The sequence below is a fragment of the Chaetodon auriga genome, chromosome 18 (assembly GCF_051107435.1).
Source record: "Chaetodon auriga isolate fChaAug3 chromosome 18, fChaAug3.hap1, whole genome shotgun sequence".
NCBI classification, from domain to species: Eukaryota; Metazoa; Chordata; class Actinopteri; order Chaetodontiformes; family Chaetodontidae; genus Chaetodon; species Chaetodon auriga.
The window spans coordinates 10807659-10822164 of NC_135091.1; the positions used below are offsets into that span (position 1 = coordinate 10807659).

At 43.3% G+C, this 14506-nt stretch overlaps 1 pseudogene; it reads right to left on the reverse strand.

The window, feature by feature from the left end:
- The window catches only part of LOC143336657 (uncharacterized), a 23086-nt pseudogene continuing 8580 nt past the window's right edge, over positions 1–14506 (reverse strand).

Sequence of the window (14506 nt, forward strand, 5' to 3'; positions counted from 1 at the left end):
TCAGAAGTCACGGTCCCAGCCAGAGAACTCTTCCTCTGCCTTAGTGTGATCAAGAGGGAAACGATCAAAGTTGATGTAGCAGGGACCCTGAGGGAAGAAAGAAAAACAGCTGATTGAAATAAAAAAAACTGTGAGAATTGGAACAAAACGTTATTTGGGGGGATTTTTGGTTTTTGCCATTCAATTCTGCTGGGAAAATGTTTTAAAAGATGAAAAGCCCTCAGTGATTAAACCTTGTAATTAGCCAACCTCCCAGTGATTAAATTCTTTCTTAAACAGCATCTTTTGCAGCTGAGGACTTGAATTTGGCCAACTCTGTCTGGCACACTGTCACGGCTGTGTGTCCCCTGTGCTGTGTGTCCCTCTTCCTCTCCTGTCCTCTCCAGCTCTGCCCAGGTGTGTTACATCTGATTGCTGAATGAGGTGCACCTGATCTGGGACTTAAGTGCTTAAGAGCTCCCCTGCCTGCATCAGAAGAGAGGCTTCTAGTGTGGGGACTGCAGGGCCGACCACCTCTCATCCAGAGACTTTGAGTTGTGTTTTGACCTTAATGTCTTCAGTTAGCTTTGATTAGTTGTCTTGTTTGTTTGTCTTTATTTTAAAAAAAATCAGACACCATCTATTCCTGGCCCTGTTCTTCAGTTTTTCTTCAACCACACAAAAGCTACTTTTCACATAATAGTAAACAAACTCAGCGAGTGGTTTTTGACTAACCTTGCGTATGAGTCGGACTGTGGGGGCGTCAAGCTGACCCACACGCAGTTTGTGCCAGTTCATACTGCTGAACCACCTGAAGGGAAAAGATGAAGGAGAGCACGGGTCAAACACGCTGAGAGTGAGAAATAACTGAAATGATTCATCCACAGTTGAAAAGCTCAGTCAGCAGTAAAGGAACTCAAACTGTCAAGACGAGAAGAGAAGCAGGCCAGCTGGTGGATACATAATGTGCCTTTTCACTCAATGATCAAGCTGTATTTTACTATCAAACACTCATATACGCTGCCATGGTCACCTGTGATGCCGGACGTCTTTGATTCCATTCTTGGTGTTTCCTAACCTCTGACCCGGCCGAGGTCTGCAAGAAAAAACGCATGAAGACATCATTCAGACATTTGAGTACCACTTCCCAAGAGATTTGCATCAACTAGAATTACGGCCTCGTGGTTGTCTGCCTCCACCAACCAGTCAAGTTACAGTTTACGTCCATGTCTGTCCAGACTTCTATAATATATGGAGTGAAGACTTTTAATGAATTTACATAGGTGCCAGATTTATAAGCCATTCCTGAGCTATCACATTCACAAGAATGGTACATACATACATATATATGGACAGAAACCCTGTAAACATAATGCTCCAACCACAGCTGTCGTCAGTGCGGAGGCATAAAAATACACGTGCATGTTATGATACTGGGTACTGAATTCATGCTCCACTCTTGGATTAACTGTATGAAATGCTCAAACCTGTGTGTAATTTTCACAGGCATGGTAATCAACAGCGTGGGTGACTATCTGGCTGTGCATAACTGGCCTAATTTTCCAGTGAGAGAAAAATGATGAAGTGTCTATCTTCAAACATTCATTTATTTTCAAGGGTGAGTGTGTTGGCAGTGTTAGCAGATACAGTGTTCAATTTACTGGATTTGTGGTTTGTGATATCTGCATCACAGAATAATATTAATTACTTCACTGTGACATCGAATAGGAAATTTAACACGGTATAATAATTATATGAATGAAACGTCATAGCGCTAAATAACCACAAGGGGTCAGTGCACGAAAATTAGTGAGAAGGTCATGACATAAACTAGCTCAGGTATTATTTATGACAACTTACACCGTTGAAACAATGGATGCTGTAGCACAGACCAGCTGAGTGAGGAGAATTAACTATTCATTCATGGTAAAGCCTGTGAATGAATGAGTCTAAATGTACAGGTTAGGTAATATGCATACTGGTGGTACATACTGGCCAAAATCCGAAGTATTTCCAAACGTGGCTTTTTAGATTTCTCAGAGCGCAAATCATTCTCTCTGCAGCCGAGATGTGAGACCTGCCATGATTATGACATCCGGTGAATTATTTACTCGTTTCAGCTTGGCCTATGCTTCATTTTCGACCAGTGACAGTGACGCTGTGTGACTCTGGCCTTGGTCAGAACGTGTTAGGCAAGAGGGCACCTTTTTTTTTTTTCACAGTCAAATAGTAACTTTCACAATCGAATGTCTTTTTAAAAAATGAAAAACACACAGCATGCACACAAAGTCTCTGCGGCAGAACGGGAGCGGGGTGCTGCGATGTCAATTATCCTCCAGCAGGGAATTTTTATGCATATTACATGATTTCATGAGAAAGTTACTTAGGCAACACATTGAGCTCATTCTGAATTCATACGAAAGCATCACCAGTATATGAAATTTTTATCATGAAGATCGTTTCACCTGCTCAGTTTGCTGATGATGGACTTGGCTGCCTCACTCAAGTAAGGTGGATACTTGAGCACACCATCCAAAATCTTGGCATAAATCTTCTGAGGCTCTGAACTTGAAAAGGGAGGGCTGATGAGAAAAGAGAGGAGAGTGTTGTTTTAGTCTTTCCACCAACTGACATGAATATGGCTCAGAAATCAACTGGTCAGTCAGCTGCTGTTGGGTAACCTGCACCTGTGCCTGCAGACGCTGAATCCTGCAGCCGTCAGTCACATTTCCCTGCTGCCATCTACTGGCTAACATTGACTCATTCATGATTCACTCTCGCACCACAGCTATGTGACTCTTGTGAGAATTCCTTTTGTTATGAATCATTTATTAATACGAGCTTGTCTGATATGAACCACATAAGACAGCAGAGATGCTTGTTTCCAAATGAGAGTGTGTGTATTAGCGTTAGCATTACCTTCCCACCAACAGCTCATAGATCAGGATCCCAAGGGACCAAAAGTCAACCGCAAAGTCATGTCCCTGGTTCTTGATGATCTCTGGGGCCATGTACTCAGGAGTGCCGACAAACGAGTAGGTTTTCTCACCACGCACCATCTCCTTGGCAAAGCCAAAGTCCACCTGCATAGAGACACACACACGCACACACACACACACAGGTAGTACATCCTACTGATTAGCATTTGCATGCTCCATGCGAACCAATATTTTACAGGGGACTTTACACCTATTCAGGGCTAGGAAGATTTACGATGTATCTCGCCTCCATTGGAACTATTTTAGGTGGTGCAACCCTTAAAATGTTAGTGGCACATAAATTGCGTCCTGTATTAGAAATTATATTCAAGCTAGGCTGCTTTTAAACTTTTGTAAAGCTGTGTAACCCAGCGCTGCTTTTATTCCAGAGTTTTGAGTAACTTCTCCAGTGTTCACCACTAGGTGTCACTAGAAATGTTCTAACTTAATGTGACCGTAATTCTCCCTCACCTTGAACACGTGCTGAATGTTCAGTTTGTCCTCACAGTGTTGAATTCGACACACATGCACAGAGGAGAACTCACCAGTTTGACGTAGCCCTTCACGTCCAGCATCAGGTTCTCAGGCTTCAGGTCTCTGTACATGATGTTCTTCTTGTGGAGGTAGGCGTAGGCCTCCACCACACAGGCAGTGCAGAACACAGCGATGGGCTCGTCAAAACGCCCTCTGAAAATCACAGAGAAATGAAGGGTTGAAATACCCCTCTCTCAGCAACAAATTCCTCTGCTCGCTTTGAATGTTGTTTTCTATTTAAATGAAGAAATGAGATACTAGACTTTTTTTTGTCTGTGTTTTCTCACACTTCTTTGAGTTTGGTCCAGACCTCTCCTCCGACACAGAACTCCATGACCATGTAGATGTATCGCGTGTCTTTGAAAGCAGCATAAAGCCTACGGAGAGAGAATAAAAGGCGGGATTAAATACCAATTACCACTCTACACATTACGCTGTATTTAGATGTTGTGATTAAAGGATTGCGTATGAGTGTGTGTGTTGGCAGATACCTGACGATGAAGTCACACTGTGTGGCTTTGAGGATCTTCCTCTCAAACAGCATGTGCTCCTCCTGTCTCTTGGCAACAATGTGCTTCTTGCTGACTCGCTTCATGGCATAATATGTCCCATGATTCACTGTGGTCATCTTAGGATGACAGAAAAACAATGATAATCACTAAAACCATTAGTGCACTGTGTATATGTATGCTAGCTAGCTTCAGAGACTGTCTAGAGACTGTATGACTGTATACCCCACTACGGTTTGAAGAGAACTAACGCATCTCACCTTCCAGCAAATATCAAAATAGTAAAAGTCAAATACGCTCACTAGCTCAACACGGCCAAACCCTCCAACTCCAAGCGTGACAGGATCTCCTTGATAGCGACCTTCCTGATACAACACAGGAACCAGATCCTTAAACCTCAGAGTGGAGCTGGGACTGCTGGAGACAGACAGAGCGAGAACGTTGAACCAATGCAATTTCATTTCAAGGAACTAGTTTATGTGATTGGAATGACTGTGTTGAATTTATTTCCGCCTGCACCCACAGTGCCGTATCTCCCACGGCTCACCTCGTCTTCTGTGCAGCTTGTGCCTCCTGCAGCACTTTGGAGCTGCGAGTGAAAAAAAAAACAAATGAGAGTTACGATTTGTGTAGGAATCTAATCAGGACGGTGTATCTCCTTTACACAGCATGGAAGAAGTGCTTCATGGTTAGAAAATGAAGTGTTACAGTACATACTCGTCAAACAGCTCCAGGTGCTCTATGGGAATGGTCTCTTCAAATACCCTTAAGAAGAGGAAGGTATTGTTAGTTAAACAAACAAGCAATGCAAACAAGGCAACAATGACAGAGAACCAACACGCTGGAGGAATTCTTTCAAGGACCTTCAAGAGCTGCTGACTGAGCAGGAACATCACCTTCACTTGCACAGTTTGATGTCAAGTCAGAGGCCCTGTTTACACCTGGCATCAGCATGCATAATGAGTGATCCAATCAAAAGTGGACGGCTCAAAGTACAGGTGTGAATGCACTCAAGTTGCACTGAGATCAACTGTCACCAATATAGGCTATTTGTTTGTCGTCCGTGGAGAAAGTCCCCAGACTCCCTTAAAAAAATCACACAGTTTTGTGAGTAATTGCATTCAGAGAAACTTGAAACTCACTCCTTGTCAATGGAGAAGCAGGTAACAGGGCCGTCAGCAGAGCAGGTGGCAGTTCTCAAGACTTCCCTACAAGAGGAAAAACATTGCACATCAGCTCAGCTGTACAGTACCACTGACACCCACACCTTACCTTACTGCACAAGACTTGAACAGTTAAATATCTGCAAAATGTTTTCAATTTTCTAATCCAAACTGGCTGATTTGTGTGTCACTGCACTGACGGTTCACATTTAGAAGATTTTCTGCAGGTTGTACCGCCATAATGTCAAAGATGACAGCGGGTAAGGGAGGTGAACGGAGGGGTGAATGTTGCACGAGGCTTCAACAAAATGTCCTCAGGCATGTACTGCGTTGCCATGGTTACCGTATGAGGGCCTGTTCCCCGAAATGTTCCCCTTTTCCCATCCTACGAATTTGCTTCTGATGCCCATTCACGTTCTTAGTCACCAGGACCTGAGGAGGAAACACACAATGTATATATAAACACACACACACACAGTATACACACAGTATAGGTTTAAATGTGAGTTTGTGCACACAACATAATGCCATATTACCTCTCCTTTGAGGATGATGTAGAACGTGTGTGCTTCGGCTCCTTCTCGAACTATAACTTCTTTGTCCTGGTACTTCACCTGAGGAATACACCATATACCGACAACAGCGTATCACATATGTTTGTCTTGAAAATAAAGTTTGGGACTTACAGGGAAAAAAAACAGCCTTGGTTTTAACTTAAAGGTCTGTTTTTGAGACTAAACCTAGAAGGCTTTTTATTTGTCACAACAGTCAATTCAGTACAGTGGGACATCTACACACCTCTTCCATTGAGTCAATGATTTTGGACAACTGGACATCATTCAGGTCCTTCAGAGTTCGAGACCTGTGCACATAAAGCATATAAAGAATATAGCAGCAGAGTTACAAATAGATGTTACATGCTCCATTAAGCCATGAAAAGCACCTGTTATGACAGGATAACCCTAGAGGACACTCACGTCTTCAGGAAGCCCATGAGCTCCTCGCGTTTCTTCTTGGACTTGTTGGCAATGATCGTCCTGTAGGTCTGCCGCTCCATGCACCACAGATGCACTGCTGTCTTTGCTGCAACATAAGTGAAAGTGATGAAGGCCGATTAAGACTGTAATGAGTGGTTACAAATGAAGTAGCTGACTTGGTGAAGTGCTTTCCCTATTTAGATGCTTTACAGTTTTTAACCACTCTATGGACTTCCGTATGCGGATGTTCACATTTAATTTATAGACTCATTCATTTGGTCGTGGTTTGTATTGCACTGTATGCAATTCTGTGCTTCCATCAGACAAGTGACAAAGACAAGTGTGTCACCAATTTTAACCTAATTTTGAGAAAATCAGCAAAAGAAAATCCAAATAAATGCTGTTTCCATCCACTACCGCTACGTGATTGTTAGGCGTAAGTAGGTGGCAGTCAATTGGCGCCAATTCTCCAGTTGGAAAACCATTTATACCACTGCAGAAGAAGAGAGCCCAGCAAGATGTCTAATTAAAACAGGGTCAAAGACCACAGTGGAAATAAGGCGTTCCTGTTTGTTTCAGTCATTAACGTGAGGACAAGACATTTGAAATCTGTGGAGGCACCTTCCTTCCCTCTGAGCAGAAACAGTCGGTCGGTCACATGAGGTAAATGTTTTGGTTTTTTTTTTGTTATTGTACCTCCAGGACTCATTACAGGGGCTGACCTTTAACTGTTGCCGTCCGTTTGCAGTTGTACAAGATGGCCAACTCCCCAAACACATCACCAGTGGTCAGGGTGCGGAGGTCCCGGCCTGCCTGGGTGACACGGAGCTCACCAGCTAAAAGGTGGAAGGGCAGGAAAGTTGATCGATATGCAAATGTGTAGAATTCAATTTTTAAGACAATTTTAAATGACATCCTCTATCACCTGCAGACAGAAGCACACACTCAAGCGTGTCCCCACCTGCTACTATATACATGCTGTCTCCTTCAGAGCCCTCTTTGATGATGTCTTCCCCTGGTTTGAAGTCAGACACCACCAAGAGGTCCACCATCATGGCTGTTTGCTCGTCGTCGAGGCGGCTCAGGAAGTCGTTCTTCTGGATGGCTTTGACGATCAGATTTGTCTCACTGAAGATGGGAGGTCAAAGAAGTCATCTTGATCTCAGGTCACTGAAATTTTTAGCAGCTCCCACGCAACATGCAAGCGCATCGCACATTATTAAGGTGCAGGAGAGGCAGTTACATCAGATTTAGCACAACTGCGGAGCAAAAACCCTGTGCACCCTTACTTAAATGGGATATTCTCTCATCAGCAGTACCGATTACCAACCTGACAGTTTTCTTGACCCTGGTGCGCGTAATCTCCAGGGTCTCAGGGATCGGTTCGGGGGCGATTACAGCCGCACGGCTCTTCCTGACCTCCGGTTCAATCTCATTACCACTCTGGGAGGGAAACTCTGTGAGAGACAAACAGAGGAACACAAATGGATGGTTAATTACTTTAAATGGCTGCCATGTTTCAGCTGAACGTAGAAGAATCAAAGGTCACCTTGATCGTGTGTGTGTGTGTGTGTGTGTGTGTGTGTGTCCCTGCCCCTCATGCCCATGTTGAACTCTTACCCAGATCATGATATTGACTCTGCAGATCCTGCAAAAGCTTCTCCTTCTCCTGCAATCGTTGTTCTGAGGATAAGAGCAGAGAAACGTGTTAAATGTACGAAACATCCTGAGCTATAGTCCATGATTCATGTTCTCCCTTCATGACACACATGGATGACAAATCTTACTCATATTGCCAACCAATACGGGATTTTTAAAGCTTTTACCCACATTGATATTTGAGAGTTTAACATATCGAATGGCAATATTTTGGCAGCACATTTCACAGTTACAGAGTGCCCTCTGGTGAACAACAGATACTCTTTCTAAACTACAACTACTGAGCTACAATGTCTCATTATTGATAGGCCAGTATACAATGATAAAATATGTGGGATAAGCTAAAACCAGCTGATATGTGTGGTCTCAAAGATGTTTTTTTTAAAGTCTGCCTGTGTGGTTGCAGACTTGTATTTTATTGCTATTAAGCTGCAATTGATTTCTTTCTTTTACCCTGATGCTAATGTAGTAATTCTACAAAAGCATGCATTTAAGCATAACTGTAGTCAAACTGTGCTCAGACAGAGCGCAGGGCAATGCACATGCACACGAAAGCAATTGAAATGTGACTAGACACAAACTTGCTGATAGTGGTGCCACAAAGATGCGTATGTGAGTTCAAAACTTGTTTCAACTTGAGAAATTCACACTTATCCCGGGGCTTTATGAACCTGCTTCATAGGAGCAGAGACGAGACTAAAAACGAGAGAGACTGGAGGAGAATAACAGAAAGAGCTGGAGTTTCTGCTGAGTTCTGCAATCAGAGGCTGAGATGAACACAAACAGTCTTACGGTCTCTGCATCCGCTGCAGGCTAACTTACACCCTAAAGTCTACACAGAACACAATCTTAATTGTCCTGCTGATAGATGATGACTTTATTCTCAGCTCACTATACTACAGTCTGATATCACAGCTAGATGTAATCACAGCCCAGCTAGACCACAGCCAGCTGTGCGATTGGCGTGGTCCAACGTGAAATACGTCTTTAAGGTGATAAAGTTAGGGTTGCACTCACCCAGGTCCTTGTTTTGCCTCTGCAGCTCCTCATTGATCAGACATTGCTTTTCCAGCTGCTGCTTCAGCTCCTCTAGCTGCTTCTCCATGACTACAGGGGAAAAAAGAAAGAATAAATAAAGTTATATGGGTGGAATCTAACAGGTAAACTGCAGCACAATTGGAGGCAGAAAGGTGGGAATACATTTAAAAAATGCATGTGAACACAGACATAAAATACAGTCGGCCACTAAACATGATTTGTGTGAAAACTTGCACACAAAAGCCCGGATATCATATTTCAGCTGTGTGTTACTACACTGGTGCCTTTTTCACAAGGCGCTGAGCCCTATTCCACTGCCTGCACACAGCAAGAGCCCCACTGAATAATGCAGACTAATGATGGACAGTCAACAGGGTGCTTTCTGAATGCTGTCACACCCTGCCAGCTTTTGCTAAAGATCTATTACCGTACCTGTGACTGATAATGGCACAAAACCTCTCAAAACAGTACAAAAACCTTCTGTATTATCTCTCTTGTTGCAGGCTGTTATATGTACTTCTTAATTCTCTCTGCTTCTATTATAATGGGTGACATAAACCACCTCTGCTGTATAGTTTAGTGTTGAAGGTGGAGAGTGGATCTAGCCTACGTAACAACAAATGTTTGCGCATGCTAACAAATTAAGTGACGCAGATTCATTAGATCTGCACACCGGATCCACTGTGTTTTTTCATGCAGGTCAACTGTTTACAAAAGCCCTTCTAATGAGGCTCCCCTGCCATTTTGATTTTGCTCTTAATTGAAAGATGTTTATATCTCTATTGACAGGCCAAACATTACAGTCATTACAAACACAAGCTAACTGGTCACCCGACTGATATCCTAAACGCACACATCCGCTCCAGCAAAGGCTGAGCTGGACAAGCTGTTTGCCAACGTTCGCTCATCACGTGACCCCAGTCACCGCGGCCTCACCCTGAACATTGGACAGCTCTGAGATTAGACGGGATGTTCAAGCGAATCATAAAGTCACTGAGCAACAGACCAAGAGACTGTGGCAGGGGAAGAAAAAAAATGGCTCCACTATCGAAGAGTGGACAGAACGAAATACTGGATGAGAAAATTTGGACCTTGAAAAACAGACAACTTCATTGGATGTGAGATTTCCCATCACACAAATGACTCAGTATCAAAAACAATTTAATAATTCAATCCAGCACATAACACAATGACCCGCAGTGCTAAGAGTTAATAGGCCTGTGGTGCAGGAAGGACAAAGCTGGATGGTCATTAGAATTTTACAGGGTACAATAATGGTGACAAAAAAAAATTTAACTACATGTTGCAGCATAGCATCAAATTCGCCTCAGGGTGTTTCATTAACCTGTCACACACACACACACACACACACACACACACAGAGCTGTGAACAAACACAAGCTTTCTAGGAACTTGCAGCTCTACTTGTAGCTTGTAGCTGAGGCAGATTGGGATGATAACCTTTACTGCCTGCTGGTCAACATTTAATGAAGGGAAATCATTGTTAGTTTAACTCTGCGCTTTTAGCCGGAGGGCAGCCGGAGTTCAAACCGCGATCCTATAAGCAGCTGCATGCTTCTGGTTGTTTATGGGCTGTTTTACTCTTTTCATGTGATGCAAAGGCTACAAAAGACTGAAATGTCTCAGGTATATTTGCAGCCATATTGGATGAAGAGTAAAAAGCCACAACGTTTAGAGCTGATTAAGTTTGTCTCCTATTTCTAGCAGTGATCAGAGATGTTTGGAAGACGTTCAGAGAAGCAGTGACTCTGCCAGTAAATGATCCGACGAGAGAACGGGAAATGAAAAATTAGCTATGGAAAACCAAAAAAAAGAGGGGGGGGTATTTCTGTCTGCTGCACAGCAGGAAACGAGGACTGGACTGATCACCATAACACTGATACAGGCATCATACTGTACACTCCATACTGCCTCATTACTAATTCATGGCCAAGTGTAACTACAGCTGAATTCTCATAAGGTTCTCTGTAATAGAAACCTGGAGAGAGCATGTGTCTAGTGAGACGGTGTGTTTAAGGTGAGCTCTTTCACCGGATTTTAGGCGTTTCTGGCACATGCAGACTCTCATCTTTTTATTTAACGCAAAATAACTGCAATACCTCAAAGAGGGAAAGCATGAAAAAGGTGTATTTCGCTGTTTATGACCCTGTAAAATGAAGAATCTGTACTTTAAACACAATGAGCCATGTGAACACACCTGTCTACATACCTGCCCAGCTCTCAAAGACAGTATAACATGTAGACAGATTAAACCAGAGTCACACTCACCTGCAGGCTGTGTGTGGATCAGGAGAGAAGATGACTGTCTGTCCACCTTACAAAGGCCGCATGGATCATAGGAGCCAAATAATAACTGCTCACAGGATCCACTTTCAGTTGTAGAGAAGTATTCACTGTGTCTTCGATTTCTGCTTGACCCCCAGACTGGACACACCTGAGCAGATACACACATGCAGTCTGCAACCTCTCTGGCATTACTTCCTCCACGGCTGCCCACTTTCTCGGCTTACACTGCCATGTCTGCTCTGCAGCTTTCACTATTTTTACTTCTCTCCGGCTATCTCTCACTCTCAATCTTTCCTCCTCTTTCTCTATCTGTCAATCTCAGCAGCCCTGGTGTTGAATCATTAACGATAACCTGAGGCTCCTCCCATCACACCAGGTAGAGGAACACAGAAGGAGGAAGAGGAGGAGGAGGTGGAGGAGGAGGATGGACTGGAGAGAAAGCTGAAGTTGGGGTCTAAGAAACTATTTTGTGTTGGATTTCACCACTTTTTATTTGCTGTCTTTCAAAATTAACTTGTTTTTACTTAAAGGCGTATCTGCCATGCTGATTTTTGATTTCTGTGATATTTAGCAGTGATTTATTATGTCCTACTGATGTAAATCAGAGAAACTGAAACTGGAGGCATAAGTAAACAGAAAGTCACTGTAAAAGATGGCAGAAAGGGGAAGTGACATGAAGCACACAAGCAGCAAAGACGAGCTTCATGTATTCTCTCAAACGCCTTCCTCCACCTTTTCTCCCACCCTGATATTTTTGTAAGCCAATAAGAAAGATCCAGCTTTTCAAAGACAGCCTCTTTATAACATGATCATGCTGAGTGCGTCTCCTCTGAGAGCCCCACTCCCGTCACTGAGAGCTGGAGCTGAGGGAAAATTATCAAAGCCGAGGCCAAACAGGACGACTCGGGATCACATCTGCTGGAGCCTGAACGCGTCTCCTCCATCGGGCTTCTATTTTTCCACATGCCGCTGGATGTTTTCCAGGCCACAGCGCCACTGCATGAATCTAAATGAGGCTGAAGGGTTAGCATTGTGACAGAGGGTGTGGGTCTTTATTGTTCACGGTTAATTATTGATACTCTGTCTGGTTAATCAGCGACATTAATGACCCCACTGCTGAGAGATAAAACGACTCAGATTTCAGCTATGGACCTGGGGGGGGGGGGATCGGTGACAGGCCGTGCATGTCTTTGGACAATTTTCCATTGGCACCAACATGGTGATATGAATTCATTAAGACAAAGCCAGGCTTGATTATGCGTCGCTATCGATCTGTTAATATTATTTATGATGTAAAATCAACTGATATGAAAAGGTGTTCTTTAATTCAAGTGTAACCAATAAACCAAACAGATCATAAAGCCCACACTTGCATAGTGGTTACAGCTCATACAAACTGAAACTGGTAATAAAAAAATAAAAAAAAATTTCCATTAAAGCAGATGATAATATAATTAACAGAATCTTAATACGCTTGTGTTTTTGAGTCAAAATAAACAACTGCAGCTTCTGATTAATGACAGAAATCATAAATTTAAAATAAAAATGGTCAGTGATACACATCATAAAACCTTCATGTTTTAAGACATTCAGTGCAGACACACCCACACACACACACACACACATACACCTTGCCCTTGTACAAAGACTGCACATCTTAAATTCAATGTGTCAAGTCAGCACCTCTCGCTATTAAATTACAGGTGCAAATACTTCAGGTAACACACTGAGATCTACTGGCTGTCAGCTCATTAAGCCCTGATGTGCTGCATCATTTTCACTGCAACCAAGCACACAACACCTTGAACAGATTTTTTTATTTTAAGCCTACGATTCTAAAAGTGTCTCTTCTTCATGGCATGTTTGTCCGGTTGAGATTGACAGCTCTAACAACTGGGCTGTTTGCAGGATTACCTCAGAGTGTGTGTGCGCTGAGACATTGTCTGTGCGGTATGCACGCAGGGCTGAAAGCGTAATCCTTTAAGGCATGTTACACACTTCAAGGAAAACAAGTCTTGCAAAACCAAAGTGAGGCAAAACAACACCAATAGGACGACATTCGCGCTCTAGCTTTCACAGTCACTTCATTTCTGTTTAAAGAACATTTTTAAATGAAGTCTAAAATCCAAACACTCATTTTCTGCTACGTGTGCATTTTGTGTTCAAATACATTACAGTGCTGCACGAGGAGATGGGACGGCGTGTGGGAGACACGATGCGATCAAAAGCAATTTACATTCCATTGAAAAATAGCAAAAGAATCCATAATACACATGTTTTTTGGTGTGTTTGTGTGTGCTGATACAATATTAGGCATTAGCTTGGCTGCAAGATTTCTGGAATACTTGAAAAATGACTTTTTAAATCTTCTTTTAATTTCTTCCTAAAAAGAAACTGAGACGGCGAGGAGGTAGATTAGCTTAGCTACAGTGAGGTCACAAGATTGTACAATGAACTTGGTCATTTTTGGTGCAAACCCAACATTTCAGTGGTGAGATATGCAAAGCTGAGCAATGCATTTTATTGAATTGTTGCTATGATGTTGTGGCCAGTGACCTCGTGTTCATCGTAGCGAGCAGTCCTTCTGATATTCAGGTTCAGAGGGCCAACGGACCGACGATCAGCTCGTCTTCTCCTCCTTGATGCCACAGGCTTTCTTGATGTCCCTCGGGTGTTCAAAGACGGCTCGGACAAACTGACTGAAGAGGCGCTCCATGTAGCTCTCGCCGCGGGGAAACAAGCCCTGCAGGAAGGCGATGTGTCCACCGTGGGCCGTCAACAAAAGAGCGACATTTGGCAGGCTCTGGACTATGGTCAAAGGGAAGGCTGGTGGGAGGAAATACATTGAAAGGGGAGTCAGATTTAGCTAAAGCAAATGAAGCATCCTGGCTGGCTGAAAAAGAAAGCAGTGACAGCGACTTCAGTCCCCTAGTTTCCCTGTTTCCCTACACCACTGACAGCTGATGCCTGTATTTACACATCTGGTGGGATTTTTGGTGGGTCGAGAAGACAGAATTACTAGATTTTATCTGGGTAAAGAAAAATAAATAGTGTAATAAAGTGCAAATCACAATGAAATTAAAAGCAAACATGGCACACAGTCTGGAAATATGTGAAAAAAAGACAAAGTCTATCACGATGTCCATCTTCTCTCCATTTACCATTCTGGGGGGAGAAGGGGTCGTCTGCGGCGTTGAGACACAAGATGGGTACTGCTGTTTTGGGGAGTTTTTTGCCCGGGCTGGCATCGTTGTAATAGTCCGTACAAGATTTGTAACCAAACAGCAAAGTGGTGAAGCGTTCGTCAAACTCGCGGATTGTCCGTGCCTGGAAGAGACGGACGAGATGAGGTGAGAATGGAA